Below are 16,037 nucleotides of genomic sequence, written 5' to 3'. Positions count from 1 at the left end.
AGAGATCCCTTAGCATGTTAATTGCATTTAAGTAATGCTATCAGGAAGCAGGAGCAAAGCATGCAGCACAGACAGAACTGAGGGGCCACAAAACTCTGCCTCAAGAGTCTGGGCCCATCACAACTGCTCTTAAATCCTACTTGTGTTAGAAGGAATACATTGCTGGGCTGTGCCAGAGAGAGGCAACTCCAACCCACAGCATAACAGGTAATACCACAGCATTATCACTTCTGAAGTTTTCTTACTTTTTTATCTTCTCCAAGATGTTTTGCACTTAGGACCTTAAAAGAATAGTGAGAGGAAGTCTGACAGCATGGAGAGTGGTATAAAAGGATTTGAAATCAGGTTAACCACTCTGAAAGTAAGGGGGAAAAGCTTGAGCTGCGTGAGGAAGAAAAGAAGCTGAAGTGGATGTTCTTGGAGTGAGGAAGGATAGAAGAAAAGAGACTTATCTTCAGAAGTGGTCAGTAGCAGGGAATGAGTACAACAACAGCAGTAAACTTCAAAATATCACTAAGTGAGATTTGGGACAGTTACTGACAAGATCTATTTTTTTCACTAGACATTACTGTTTCGGCATTTTAGTAAACATGAGAAAACAACCTGAGTGAGTTGTGATTTGGAGTGGGCCTCCAGCTACTGGAGGTAAACCATACTTCTTTTTACTGTGGAAACAGGAAGGGACTGAGGGTCTGTCTGGCACCCAGTCCATCTCTGGTTAGTTTCACAGAAAGAACCCTGATTGTGACTTCTGAGACTGCATAGAGATGTGAACAAAAGTGTTGCCAGTGGAGAGATCTGAGAGACTTTGGTGTACTTTCAGTCCTAAACAGAGCACTCAAATAGTGCACTATGTAGGAATCAGGCACTCTGGACTTGCCACACCTCATAATTCTACATCAAGGTAATTTTTTAATTTCTACTACAGGCTATTCTGTGATAAATGACACTGAATAGGGCAGTTTCTGTACTTCATACAGCATCTTTATATCTGTCATATTTACCACTTAAGATGTCTCTAAAAATGGGCACTGACTCTAGAATGCAGTTTGGGACACTGACATATAACTGGATACAGAAGTTTCTCTCAGCAGAGATCAGTTTTCAGACTGAAAATACTTAGATCCAGTACTCATTGATAGACTTCATTTTAGAGACACAAAATGAAATTCATATTAAACTAACAAAGCTAATACATTTTTACTACATCTGCAGACCACAGAACACTTTGCTTTCAAGAAAAGTTGAATAAATCACAGAGCTTTCTTAAGGAGACTTCTCCCCTTGTCTTCAGAAAGTCTTTAATGTGACATCTGTCCCTGCACTGTCACCTCTTTTAAAACTAACAAATGCATGACATATAATACAAGATTTATAAATTAAAGAAACCCACCCCTTTTAAGTAATATTCTTTAAATCTCAGTTTCTGACAGTCCTCCTATTTGCTCACTAACTGTAGTAGGCGTATTTTTCAGAAAATAGTGAATAAAAACTGACAAGCTATCGGGGGAATCTGAATGCATAATTGATAGGGGCATAAATTAATATGATTAGGCCTTTATTGGGTGCCACTGCTGCCAAACCTACAAAAGGGGCATGGAATAAAACATGGCTATGTTCTCAGGGCTGATAGACATCAATATGTAATGCATATTATCTCAAGCCTTCTCATGTACTCTGCTTATGACAGCACTCAACCTAATTGAAATTTTTATCTTTCTGTTGCATACAGACAGTTTTGACTAGGTGCTTCCAGGGAAAAGAGAGAAAACCAAATGACCCAAACGAAGGTTTCTCTGCAGAGGTATATACCCCGCTAGCAAATCACTGTAAAATAGATTTCTTTCTACTTGTTAGTTTTCTAAAATCATCTTCAGAAAGCTGTGCTAAAGGTATCCCAGGACTTGGATACCACTCCCCATTTAACTAAACTTAATAGCGCATTTCCCTAAAATTAAGAAAAGAATCAAATGATTGCTTTGTGGAAATTAATATACTGCATGCTCACTTCAACTGAGGTTTCGCTTACTACAGTTCCTGCGTTGCATACATTTAGCTTAGGAAGAAATTATCTTCTTTCGAATAATGAACTTTTTAAAACTATTCTACTTCAGATCTGTGATGGAAAAGTTAAAAATTAAGAAAAGTTTCTTGAAATGACAGCCTCTCTCCAAAATACATTAGCCAGATAACACAGTGTCATCCAATAATTCAAAAATATTTTTAACTTTTTCTTTCCTTTTCAGTTATTAACTATAAATTCCCATCCTGTAAAAAGCCATTCCAAAAACATGGCATTTGGCAGTTATAAAATGTTTCAAACATTTCTATAAATGAGAAATCATCAATATGCACTTTTCCTAAAGCGTTTTGCTTTGACAAGTCAAAGTTGATTAAAAGGTTGCACAGTTAATATTTTGCTCTTTATTATAAAGTTTGTACTGCTCAAGTGTTCCTGAGAACATATGCTGCAATTACTAAATATTTTTATTACAGTAGTGCTGGATGTTGTACAAATAAGATAAGGAGTCAGTTTCTGCTCCATTGTTTACAGTCTAGAATGGGATTATCCCTGGAGTAAGAAACATTCAACCTGTAAAAATCAAAGTAAAACACAGAAAGGGGCCAACACATCACTTTAGCTTCATTGAAACTCACTTCCTAAGACACAAGAAATAAATCTCTTTTTCTTTTCTTTTCTTAATTTATTTCTGGAATATATTTTGAAGTCCATGCATTCAGTTTGATAAATACAAATCATGTTATTGGTTATTTTTATGCTGTGACATGAAGACAAAGACATTATAGCTAAAAAATGACTTTCTCCTCTTAATGGACAATCTTTCACTCTCCTAACTCATTGCTCCATTATCATAAACTGTAGGGCATCCATAAATATGAAGAGGCCACACGTTTTATAGATTAAAGAATGACACATAGACTTCTGAAAGATCCATGTTTCTGCACCTGTTATGTCAAGCCATTTATTTATTTCAGAGTCTACAGAGCACTCTTACATTCATTTTATATCTGCTGCTGGTAGCTGCAAGTTCAACACATGAAACCAACTTGGTATGATTTCCTTTACTTCTTTATATTACATACAAAATATTGGGACATTTTATGGAACACATAGCGAGAGTTGGTACCTAGGGAATGGAAAAAAGAAGTCTTGAACTTTCCCTTGAACATCTTGGAGAAACTCCAAGTATTCTGCCCTAAGATGGATTTGTCTTTTAAATGAAATCATAATGAAACAAGTTTGAGAGCCTACTCCTATGTGGTTTCAGAGCTGTTCGTTCCCACTTTGATGCTTTATTGAAAAACTACTAGCATGGGTACTTGTTCAGCAGTGAGATTGGAGTGATTTGTAGCTGTGGAGATTTCAGGGTAAGCTTAAGTTGTTTTATTATTTTGACTCTTGTAACTTTTTTGTGCTAGGTAGGAATGCCAATACTTACAGTTTATTGGCTAGAAAGAGAATAGCAAACACACTGAACTCATTAGTTAGAAAATGGAGTCTCTTCAAGGGATAGCTTCCAAGCTTTCTTATAATGATATTTAACACCTGAAAAGTTTCTCTCTAGCACAGCTTGGACTTGCAACTACTTTGGGCAGTTCTGGAGAGGAATTACCGTGACTCAGAAAAACTAATAGTGATTTGCGATACAACTTGAGCATCTTATAAGACTGACAGCAGAATGATATCACGATAACAACAGGCATTGCAGGACAACAGATTAAAGTGAATTTCAGGAGACTTAAAAATAACTTCCTTTTTTAATTCTATTTTTCAGTGGATCTGCTCTTTCTTGGGGCCTGAACGTGGACCAGTTCTTTAAGTGGTAGAGTCTGCAGCTCAAGATAGTACTTAGGGCACTCAGCTTTCTTCTTCTTCACTCACTGAGTTACCAAGGCTTTCTGTCCCACCACAATGCTTTGTTTCATCCAGTCTTTTCCCAAGACCCAGAGACATCACTCACCACTGCAGGAGCCTACAGCAACATCTCTTCCAGGCTTTCTCCTCTTGAAGCTTTTGGATACTGCTAGCATCACCAGAGTGGATGACAAAGACAAGCTACATAAATCCTAGGGTCAAGATGTTGCTAACCAGAACACTAATATCAGAATGATCTCATACAAAACTAAGATGATTAGAACTTTCATAGAGAAGTGATGGTGGTGGAGCTAGTTGTTTTCTGAGCGTGGAATTACATTATAACTTTGTAACTATCAGAGTATTTGGTAATTTCTGATGAACAATCAAGGGATTTTTCAACAGTTCAACTTCATATGCTTACTCATGAAAAAAAAAGAAAAAAGAGAAAATGATGTCCTGGCATAATTTTGGTGCCGCTCTAAGAGTGCGGCTTTCCTGATGCCTTATTTTCTTTATTATATACCAAATTTCTTACTTAGCCAAAACAGATTTGAACCGTGTGTTTCAGGGATGTATTAGATGAACCTTGGTTTTTAAGATGGAAATTATATGGACGTACTGCCTGTTTAGAAAACTTTTAAACTCTCCATTTGGGACTGGACACTACAAGACTATAAAAATGTGTAATAATGCACATAAAGTCTATATTATTGGCCTCGACAGCAGCCAGCAAACATAGGCCCAAGAAGTATGTATCACATAGTGCAGAAAAAGAAAGAATCTAGCACTGTTTCATTGGCACTAAAGTGAATGACCACACAGAAACTAAAAGCAGTACCTGTAGCATTACCATAGTAAATCACAGAGAGTAACTAGCACATGGTATCTTTGCATGATAGAGATGGATTGCTATCCCTGTTTGCAGAAGGGAAAACTGAGACCCAGGGAACAAGGGATAAATTTCCACAGATGAATGACACCTGAGGACTCCAAATCTATTTGTATTTTTGAGGTCTGCTCTACCCTCAGAAATAATATTGTGAAATGCCGAACAGGATTTTAAGAAGGGGGTTGCTGAAGTTCCAGACCTAAACCTCCTCCAGACCACCTTGCAGGCTATTGGCAAAAATCCTACTGTGCTTACTGTGAACTACTAAAGGCCCAAATCTGTCAAGTAACTAGGGCTCTTCAAGAGGCTTGAACTTGCCTTAACTTAGCAAAGTAAACTCTCTATGAGGTGTCAGCATACCCTCTTCTGACTGCAAAGCCATTTGAGGAATTTCAACGTTGTGATATTTCCAAATTATCAAGTTGAAACACTTTACATGTTAGTAAAATGCATTGTGCCGACCATGCTTTAACAAAGATCATTTATCACCTCTGGAAAGTTGCTGAGTAAATCCTTTTGACTTTGTGCAATCTCATTCATCCTTGTTTCAAATAATGTAATTCTAACATTGTATTGATATTCTTTTTGATTTTTTTCCTCGTTTTCAATTTAAAACTGGTTTACAAATACATTTCAGGCCACTAAGTTTTATATTTGTTTCCTTATGGAACTATGCAGAAGATGTGCTCAGCTATATTGATCTCTGAGGAAATGTGGATGAGATAGATAATGTGAAACCTTTTTGTCATTACTAACAGTTATATAGGTTGCGGAAACTTTCAGTGTTTGGCTGACTAGATAAGTTGATGCATTCACATTTATTTGATTGGAAAAGTATGGGGAGTAAACTTTGTCTCCCCATTTTCTGTATGGAATTGATCTTTTGTGTATTAACACTTTTCTATTAGAGAAAAGGAATTAATGATTATGAGAGCAGAAACATTCCTTTCTTTCTGCTAGACTCTTTAGAAAAGAGAAAGGACACAAGTTAAGAAGGGACAACGGAAGGGTCATGAGGCAAAGTGCTGAACGTTTCCACCTATAACCTTCAGAAATAGGAGGAGAAAGATATTACAGCTCTTGACTTGATTAGCTCCTTGCATCTCTCCCATCTGTAACAGACCCTTCCCTAGCTTTCCCTGGTCTAGCATAGCTGCAAGCAGCAGGTACTTGTCAGGCTTTGGTTCAGTTGCAGGAGCAGAGGTTGGTATACTCAGCTTAGCTGGGACACCAGGAAGGTTTTTAATGTTTATAAGCAACTGGTATAGGCATTTGTCTAAAAAGAGGGTGAGTAAAAATGCAACGAGCCCTTTCCCAGTGAAAAGCAATCACCTGATTTTTTTTCATTCTAGTTCTTCTCTGATTGCTCATCATGCATCAAAGCTCAGCCACTTTCTCTAACTTTCCAGAAGGCATTCAACATCCTCCTGACTTCTTGAGATTCATACAAGCCTCTGCAAATCCAGACCTGGACTCCTAACTCTGAATCCAGGCTCTACGTCCTCCAGTGACAGAGATCTTGTAATCCTCTTGCCTCACTTACTCCCACCCTGTGTAGGTTACTGCCTTCTCTGAGCCCACTCAACCCTCTTGCCTGGGGAGACAATGCATTTAAGAGGGTTTTTTTTTTTTTTTAAACATAAAATCATACCTTACTTTGTTGATTTGGTTTACAGCATGAACACAAAGAACAGCTGGATAGGCTTAAGTGAGGCAGAAGTATTTTTTGACAGTCAGGATCATTTAAACAACAACTGCTGTGACAGCATGAACAATTCATGATATTTCTGCTGTATCCAGTCAGTGTAGGGAAGCAGCAGAGAGACCCTAGTGCTGCTGCCTTCACCTGGGGGCTTTCAGAACCAGCTCCATTCAGGACCAGGCTGTCAGAGACAGCATCCCAGCAGAAAAGGCAAAAGGAAAGCTGCATCTACACTCCCACAAGCAGGCTTTGCAACTGATCCCTACGGACTCCTTGTTACTGCATGCTGCTCTCCTTGTGATTATACAGGTATGGGACAGTGGCTCTTGGCACAGTGTCTTTCCGGACAATCTCACTTCCTGCTCCTCTAAGAGCATTTATTTTAACAACTCCTCTTCTTTTTTTTTTTCCTCAGTCGTACAAACCAGTGTGAGACTTTGTCATTAGATTATTTACATTTTTAACATATATTTTCTTTATTTTGGCTTGTTCTGTTTATCATGTTTCTATCCACGTGCTCAGTTTCCTTTCCAAGTTAGTTCCTGACCTGCAATACAATTCCTCATAATGATGGTGATTGTCCTAAAGCTCATCTAATCACAATAAATCCTGCACAGACTATGAGCTCTGTCCTGCCCTTGGTGACCTCTTACACATTTGAGCTTCACATAAGCTTAGATTAGTACTTTTTAAAAAAATTATTCATATTCAAAATTAAACAAATCTCTGCCACAGCTACTAAAATTGGCAGAGAAGCACAAAAAAAATCTCAAATAAATTAAAAGTGAGCAACTTGTGCAAGTAAGCAAATAGACGAGACGCCTCATAAAACCTGGAACAGTCACCAGCTTTAATTGGCTGAACCAATTTATATTGTCCAAGAATCTGGCCTAATGCTTAAAAAGGTGTTTTGTATGTGTTAGAAAAAGTGGGTTTGTAAATTATAGCTGCCCTTGTGACACTTTAACTTGAATGACCAATACTTATTCAGTCAACTACAATAGGCCTCACTGTCCTCAGCAGAATTACATTTTTTTTAACATGGATAAGCAGCCCTCAAACAATTTCTCCAACATACTAAGCATGAACAGGCTTTTCTTCAACATCAGGTGCACATGTCTTCTCCTCACATTTATTTTTCTCCAACACTCATATTTATCATGGTCCTTACAGGGAGAGAGGGAGTGTAAATCTTCCCTTCCTACAAACGTTTGTCTTCTCCCTCCTATGGGAACATCACAAAACAAAGGAGTGATCTCATTTCATATATCTGTCTTGTTTTATTTATATTATCAAAGATGATATCCACTGTTAGAGTATACAGCTACAAATTCCTCATGCCTCGCAAGTGAACTTGTGTGCAAAATACAGACAGCTGATGATAAATACTGTACTGAAGACTTGAGTATTTAGATTCCTAATGACAAGAAATCTCACTTGCTCCAAAGGAGCTTACAGTGCCCAAGAAATTGTAAGCCGAACCAAAACAAATAGTAGAAAAACTTTTCAGGGCCTTGGAATACACTCCTCTGATATAAAGAGCTTCAAAGCGATGAAATGGGAATGTATCTTCTACATAAGAATGATAGCACAACAGGGCTAATACACAAGAGAACATATTACCTCACCAAATTCTCCATCTTAGGTTCTTCATTTTCAAAAAGAGGATTACCATCAGTTAATGATAAAAAAAAGGAAATTCATCATCTTTGAAAGTAAGGGTTTCACCTTTCTTAAGTGTTTATTAATTTATTAGAATAAATTCCCTTGTATTCATACATATTCCTTAGGTAATATAGTATTTACCCTTTACAGAAGAGGCTACTAAAAATTTACAGAAAAAGGACAGATGCATCATGAAGTAGAAACAAATGTTTTTATTCCACACACATCTTAAATAAAATTACATATTTTTATATTTGGATTTTTTTATTACCTCCTTTGCAGAAAAGGTTATTCTGAGCCTTATCCTGCTCTTTCTCTGAAGTTCAGAAATAAGGCTTAGTGATATTAGACATATGGAAAGACTGCGAGTCTACATAAAGAAGCATATTGAAAGAAAAAGCCTTCATTTTCTTGGACGAATTCTCATTTAATTATTTGAGACTCGTAACTTCCTTTTTCTTTAAGTAGTATTCCTTAAAGTATGTCTTCTCAGCTCAAGTGTCAGATCAATTAATTTTTTCTCTCTTTGTTTGCTCTAGAGGAGACTTCTTTTATTACAAGAAAAGAAAAAAATGTACATATGTGATAGTAACTTTAATTATTGAAGGTTTTTGACACCACCGATGAAAATGCTTTCTACAAAGTCAGCTTTGAGCATAGCCAGTGACAATACTGTGAAGGTCAGTGTTCAGATTAACATGCTCACTGTAAAAACACACGGCAGATTTCTGTACTAATAGAAATAGTAACGTGTGAACCAACTGAAAAACTGAAAAACATCCAGAATAATTAGAAACCTCTGATACTAAGTAACTAAACAAACTTCCTTGGGAAGCAGAAGCCTAAAATTTATGTCCTTGCCTGTTTCATCTAATCTGAGTTGGATTCCAAAAAGCCTCTTTTAATTAATTAATTTATTTTTATTTTTTATTTTTTTTATTTAGTTCCTTCTGAGACATTTGCCAGGAAGAATTTCGAATGACGGAATAGATCCCTGGTATCTCCCCTAGTATTGCACACTGGCATCCTGATTCTTCTCACCTCTCAGGATGTAAATCAAGGAACATTCTCAGAAATCAGCAAGAATTGGGCCCAAGAGCTTTCAGTGTATGATTGAACTAATTTTTGGCTGGCAGACCCTTATGAAAACTGATTCGTATTTTTCACAAATCAGTTCAGTGACAAGTAAGTCCTCACACACCAGACATTAGATGGGGAATTGGGCAGTTCTTTGCACCAAAGGAAAAGAAAAATTATGCTTTGATACTGTCACCATCATATACCCATTCAAGGCTGAAAAGGAAGATGAATAAAGATAAGCATGAGACTTTCCTAAGGCAGCTGACAATACGTTGATAGGAATAGACGTTTTGGAGAAGAAATTAAATCTTCTGGGGAAAAGAACTACTTTCTTTCCCTCAATTTTATGTTATACACACTCGTATATATACACACACACACACAATCACAAAAGAACTAAGAAAGGAGTGGTAGCTGATGAAAGAAAAGTCAGTGAGTATGCTTTGAAAGAGATTCTGCAATCCATTTACTAAAACACAGAGAAGGCCTTTTAATAGAGTTTTTCTTCCCTGATTTGCCCTCTGCCTTTCAATCAGCTCTTTTGAAGGACCATTGTCCTGAAGAAAACACTTCCTCAAGTGTTTCCTTTCAAGACAAAACCTCACACTCTGTTACTTTGATTTACTAAGTAAATCAAATCCATCCTTTAGATGTCTTAAACAAAAATTAAACAACAGAAGTCTAGACATTTTTTTAATAAAGAGTTCAGCAAAAGAGCCCAAATATTCTGTATCTTGGTCACTTGCCATACATCTATTTGATTGATGCAGCCCCAAATTCTTCTGGGGTGAAGCCTCATGTATTTTTACACATCCTCATTACTGAGAGCAGTTTACTCTTATGTGACTAAAAAGCATAGCATAAAGAACAAATAGCATGGAGGATGGAAAAAAAAAAAATTGTCCCTTAAGCAGTAATAATTGGATTTGGGGCTCACTCCAGCACAAATTAGCATTCATGGCATCTGGCCCATGGACCAGATGCTGTAGGACTTTGGGTGAGTTTGGTAGTGTCCAGTTAATGGCAGAAAATGACTATTAAGGGAAGAATCAAAGATTAGGGAGAATAGCAGTGCTTTCACCAATGTCCACCTCACAGCATTAAGGACTAGTGGGAGCTAGGACATTTCTTGAAGCTGATGGAGCCAGCACTTCTCTTCTGGAAAGGTCAGGAAAAATGTAAATAATCCACTGGTCTACAATTTTCACTTACTTAAAGAAAAGCAGTTCAGGTTTGATTCAACCTAACGTGGCAGTACTCTTCTTCCAAGGAGTGGAAAGATACATTACCTCCTAATTTGGATTAGCTCCTTTAAAAAGGTTATCTGCTATATGAACCACCCTATCATTTCAAGAAATTCTACCTTGTTCTACAGTTGTAGGCCAATTTGGAATACTAATACTATTGGCAAATTAAGAGAGCCCAAAAAGCCATGGAACATTTTGTTCCATGAGAAAAATTAAGGAAGGCATGGCTAAAAATATACATACATACATATATATATACACATACCATCATTTCACAATCCAAACCTTTCTTTCCAGTAACTTATAATTCTTTCGAAATTGTAGGGAATTCTGTATTTTTAGGAGAGATCAGGCCTGATGAACTAGTACAACACCGTATGATTGTGTACATTTTCAAAATCGATGTGAAAGTTGCATACAAGCAGTGGAGTTATTGGAGTCTTTGTTCATGTAGCATTCTTTAAAATGTAATGTTCTTTAAAATGCAAATGTCAACATTGACATCAGAACAACAAAGACATCCAACAACAAAGCTGAATGATCTAAAATAAGTGAGAAACATTAGCTGCTGTGAAGGAGCAGAGAAATACAGTATGAAATAAATCATAACCAATGAGATTTAGCAATGAACAGATTTCCAGTGACACCTTTTATTTGGCCTTCTAGATAGAGGAGATGCACAAAACCTCATTTCAGTTCTGTCTTTCCTTCACTTCTGGATTTGCTGATTTCTTTGATCAGCCTGTTGCGTTGATGCTGAGCAGAGCTACTTTGGAAATTTTCCAGCAAAACACTGTTCATTTTGAAGTGGACAGTGAAACACTACCAGTCAGAAAAGTTCAAACATTTGAACAGTTCTGCAAACACTATGGCTAACATTTTACTTGGAAAACATTTAGAGTTCCCAAATGTTTGAGGAGGGAATGAACGTCCCTCTTTCTCCTTCAGCTGTAACTTTACTATTCAGTAGGCACCCAGAGTTTACATGTTCACTTATCGATTTTCAAAGTTCTCTCCTTAAAAAATGAAAAAGAAAAGAAATATAATCTTCAGAGGAAGCCTTAGAATCTTATTTTAATTTTTACTTAATAAACCTTGTCTGAAACAGAGCTTTTAGAAAGAGATAATGGCTATGATTTAATCAACAGCCATTTGAAATGAACTTCCCATTCAATGTGCAACATGAAAAAAGCACGGAATGATCTGAAATTATGAAAATGTTCACACATTCCGTATTGTATGATTTCATATCATAATTTGCTCCATGTCAATCCATTTGCTATGGTACCCTTAGCCAAGAATCACTTAGCATGTGATGGAAGGTGGGAGAGGGAAGAAAAGGAATGTTTAGCCCTGAGAGCATCAGCTCCAGTTGGGGCTTATGCAACCCAAAGGTAGAGGATTAGAAAACGTATTTCATAAAAAGAATGGATGAGAAACAGACACAAGGATCCACAAGAGTTCATGGACGTAAGCACTGCAAAACACTGTGTTTGATGTGGGCTTGTGGAGAAAGGAAGTGGTAAGGCATGATTCAGAGACAGGGTAGGTACCTGTGCTAATGCATGCTGCACAGAACGGCAAAGGGATTGATCATTGCAGAGCCTGTGGAATCAGCCACAAAAACTCCAGATAAAGTTTTAGAGAAGAAGTGAGGTTGCTCTGGGCATATTTCATGACAAAATTGAATTCTTTTCTTACTCTTTTCCTTGCTCTCCCTGCCCCAGAGTTTCTCATTAATTGGCTGCCTGTGGGGCTGCAAAATAAATGCCAAGTGATACCCTGAACCTCACTCAAAAAGGAACTTCTGTTATTTTCAGCTTTTTCTCCTGTAAGACAGTGAAACAGATATATTGATGATTATCATTCCTCCTACATTATTTTTAAATACAACCTACTCATTGCCAATTATCGAAGAACATGCTTGGTAATTTCTACCAGGAATATTTTCATATTTTTTATTCCTTCTTTTGCCCTTTGACCAGGGCAAAAAGCAAGCACTAGAATCCTCTATATATTGATGTGTTTCTCTGCTCAGCTTTAAACGCTTCTTTCTTGTTTACCACTATAAAGAGAAGCTGGAATTATCTTTCAATGTCTTATCTCATATTGCTGACACAAACTGTTCCTAACCACTGACAAGACCAGAACGTACAAACATGCTTTATTTTTAAAAATCTCTTTCCAATCTATGTGGGAACTTGGAAAGTAGAGGGGCAAAAAATTCCATCCTGGTGAAAGAGTGACTATCTCTTTAATAAATTCAAATTCATTTAATTAGATTTCTTAATCAAAATTAACCTTGGGAAACCAAAGACAAGTAGCTTAATTTACTGTATACCAGGCCATGCAATATTTAAATTGTTATCAAGAGACAGTACTATCAGGAAAACTAAGGTTTGGTCATTCAGTCCACTGCCAAGACAGACTCTAGGTTTCTCTTGATGTTCTATCAATCGCATGTTTTCTTAAGTCGCTTGCTAGCTGCTACATAAAAAATACTGAAATCAGAGATGAAGTGTCAGTAATTCCTACTGTGTGCATTTTTCTCCTTGCTGAAAGACTCACAGGATAGTCACAGCTGTACGGAATTGCATAATTAGGTCAACACAAAATTTTAAGATAAGCATGGCAGTTTCCTTCCTCCTCTCTCTATTTCCCCTGTCCTCCCACTTCCCAAGCACAGCACACCACTAATTGCACTTTCCACTTACTGATTTTACTTGAAGGCTTTTCAAGAGGATTGTCATTTCTAGCCTGCAATTCAAGACCATTATTCTCTTTGCAAAAGAATCAACTATATTGAACTGGAAATCCCACCCTCTAACTATTTATTAATATAGTTTTAAAGGAATTCTCAGATTTTTGTTGCTAACTGCTCACTTGCGTCGAAATGTGATGCACTTGTTGGCAGAGTTGCCCCAGAGGGACTGCAGTGAGACAGACTTACTCAAGCTTCACTTGAACACAGAAATGAAAATCAATAAACAATTTGAACTTCTCAGAAGAGAATTTTTCTCCTCTAATGAATATACAAGCTTGGTTACAGCTTAATTTAAAGATTGAATTCAGTGTGTATTTTTTCCCTGCACCAGGAGCATGACAAACACAAGCTTCAAGTGACATGTCCCAGAGGGAGACTCATTGTTTAAGAAAAAAAAGGGCAAAAAAAAAAAGAGAAAATAATAATAATAAAAAAACCCTGGATGTATGACAGTGAGCTAATTTAAAAATAAGGAAAATAGCATGCAGTGGCCAAATAAATCTGCTTTGTAGGTAACTGCACAATCCCTAAACTTTTAGTTTCTGGTAGAGCAAATTTTTTGATGCATGTATTTTTATTAGCTTTTATAAGACTGCAAACTGGGACAGATTAAAGCATTGAGATGCGATTGTGAATTCTGTAGTAGCTGGAGAATGCCTGAATGCAGAACAAATGTGCTTGCACCTTTTGCTTTCAGCACTGGCGAATGTTAATAAAATCATTTCTGTAGCAATTAACACATTCAATAAAGAAACTGGCTGAGGAATCACTGTTTCTAAAATAAGACTCATTTGGAATTAATTGTCAGAAAGGCTGTCACCTGGATGAGCTGCTGGATTGCTGTTTTTCAGAATTTCCATGGAGTTCTGAAACTAAACTGCTTTTATCATCTGATAGCACACCTTGGCAAAATGATCAGTTGAAAGATGCGAAAGTGATTGTGTACAACATTACGTTATTTGGCTCATCAAGAAATAGATTTGGAAACTTTGATCTCATCTGTGCAACATGGAAAGCAGATAAACCAGCTTTTACATACAAGTGCAAAAGAGCTAAGTAGCAAATAGAGAGATTTTTTTCAAAAACAGTCCTAGAATTATTTTTTTTTTCCTCAGAAAAACACCAAAAAAAAGAATTAACTACACGAGTTGAAATCTACATTTTCAGGTATCTTGGACCAAATAAGCCCCCAGAGAATACATTTAAAGCATTCATAAGGATAATAGGTGCTTCAGCATTCCAAACCAAACAAGTCAGTCACTTTTTATTTTTTCCAGTAAAGAAAATCCTAAATTTCTCCAGCTCCTGAACTCTTTTTCATGTTTATAATCCTAACACCCCACTCAAAGGGATCTCTAAAGCTTTTCATTTAAACTACAATTATTCTTTTGTCTACTGGGAACCCAGTGCAAAGATGATGTCCTGTGTGCAAGAAGCAAGCAAGCTGAATATTAATTAATGAACGCTACTTAATATGCAGAAGAAGAGGAGCAACAATCAGTCGTGAGCCCTTACATATTAACTGGTAGATCATTGTTATTCTGGGAGGCATCATAAGGCCAATGCAGGTTACAACTAGTTTAGAAAATCTCCTTAATTAAGAAACATGAAAGTTTAAGTCTCTCATTATAAATATCTTATTGTGACCATAAAGACATCATTAAATGATGTGATAGTATAGCACTTTTAATGCACTCTGAGGTGATAAATTGGACTTGGGCTATTAATTTGTTTGGAGTGAGATTCAATAAACATAGAAAACACTGAGTTTTCACTATTCTCTCTTAAGGAAAAAGAAACAAGTCTTCCTTTTCCTAAAGACCTGGGAAGCCACAAGCAAACAGATCTCCACAAAAGCCCTCTGCACAAGGAGGTGGGCCAGGACTAACACAAGCAGGGGAGTCACTCAGCTCTTCTCTTTGTCACTTGCAATTACAATCAGCAGCCTGACAGAACAGAGGAGAATATGTAAGTTGTTCTCCAATACTGTTTTCTTTGCTAAATTGTCTGAGGCAAAAGATATACCGTTCCCTTCAGCAAGGCTCAGTGCATGTTGATAAAGGAGGTTGGCCTCCTTATTTCTATTTATCAGACTGGAAAGCTGATCTGTAACAACAAGGAGCCAGCAGCAGAGGTAGATCCATATGGCTTTCCAGACAGGGTCTCTATACTCATTAATATTACTTTCCTCTCCAATGAATTAAAAAAAGTTAGTGAAACCTATGAATATTAAAATCACTGCAAGAATATATTTAAATAAGACTCCTACTTCCAATCTAGCAAGTCTAGTGACAGGACTGTCAAGGATCTACCATGTGTTACTTCATGGTAACATCCAACAACTAAAAGTAAACCAATGCATTGTAATGAAAAGAAAATTAATTTCAAATATGTAGCTTCCCAGTATGCCTGACTGTGAGAAAGACAGCAGCAATAGAAAGAATCAAATTCATTTCTCAACTCCATGCAAAGTTAACAATTGATGACAACAGCTCTTTTAGCAAAGGAAGGAGCAGTGCGTATCAACTCAGCTTTTAATGTTGTACAGTGAATTGTACTTTCCTGCATTTGCAGTACGATAGTAAACAACACAATATTTTTATGATACGTTACATAAAAATAGCTTTTTGCTTGCTGTCAATAAAAGGCTTCTCTGCCAAACACAGTTCCACTCTGAAGAGTTATTCAGATGGCTTTTACAGGAACAATTTTCACATGCAGATACGATGTAAGAAAATCTTATACGATAGACTTCTTTCTAGAACAAGCTAGTTCTTCTACAATAAGCTAAAAATACATGTTTTTATATA

The sequence above is a fragment of the Phasianus colchicus genome, chromosome 2 (assembly GCF_987193195.1).
Source record: "Phasianus colchicus chromosome 2, bPhaCol1.hap1.1, whole genome shotgun sequence".
Taxonomy (NCBI): Eukaryota; Metazoa; Chordata; class Aves; order Galliformes; family Phasianidae; genus Phasianus; species Phasianus colchicus.
The sequence above is the reverse complement of the archived record's forward strand: the minus strand, read 5'-3'. Positions refer to the sequence as shown.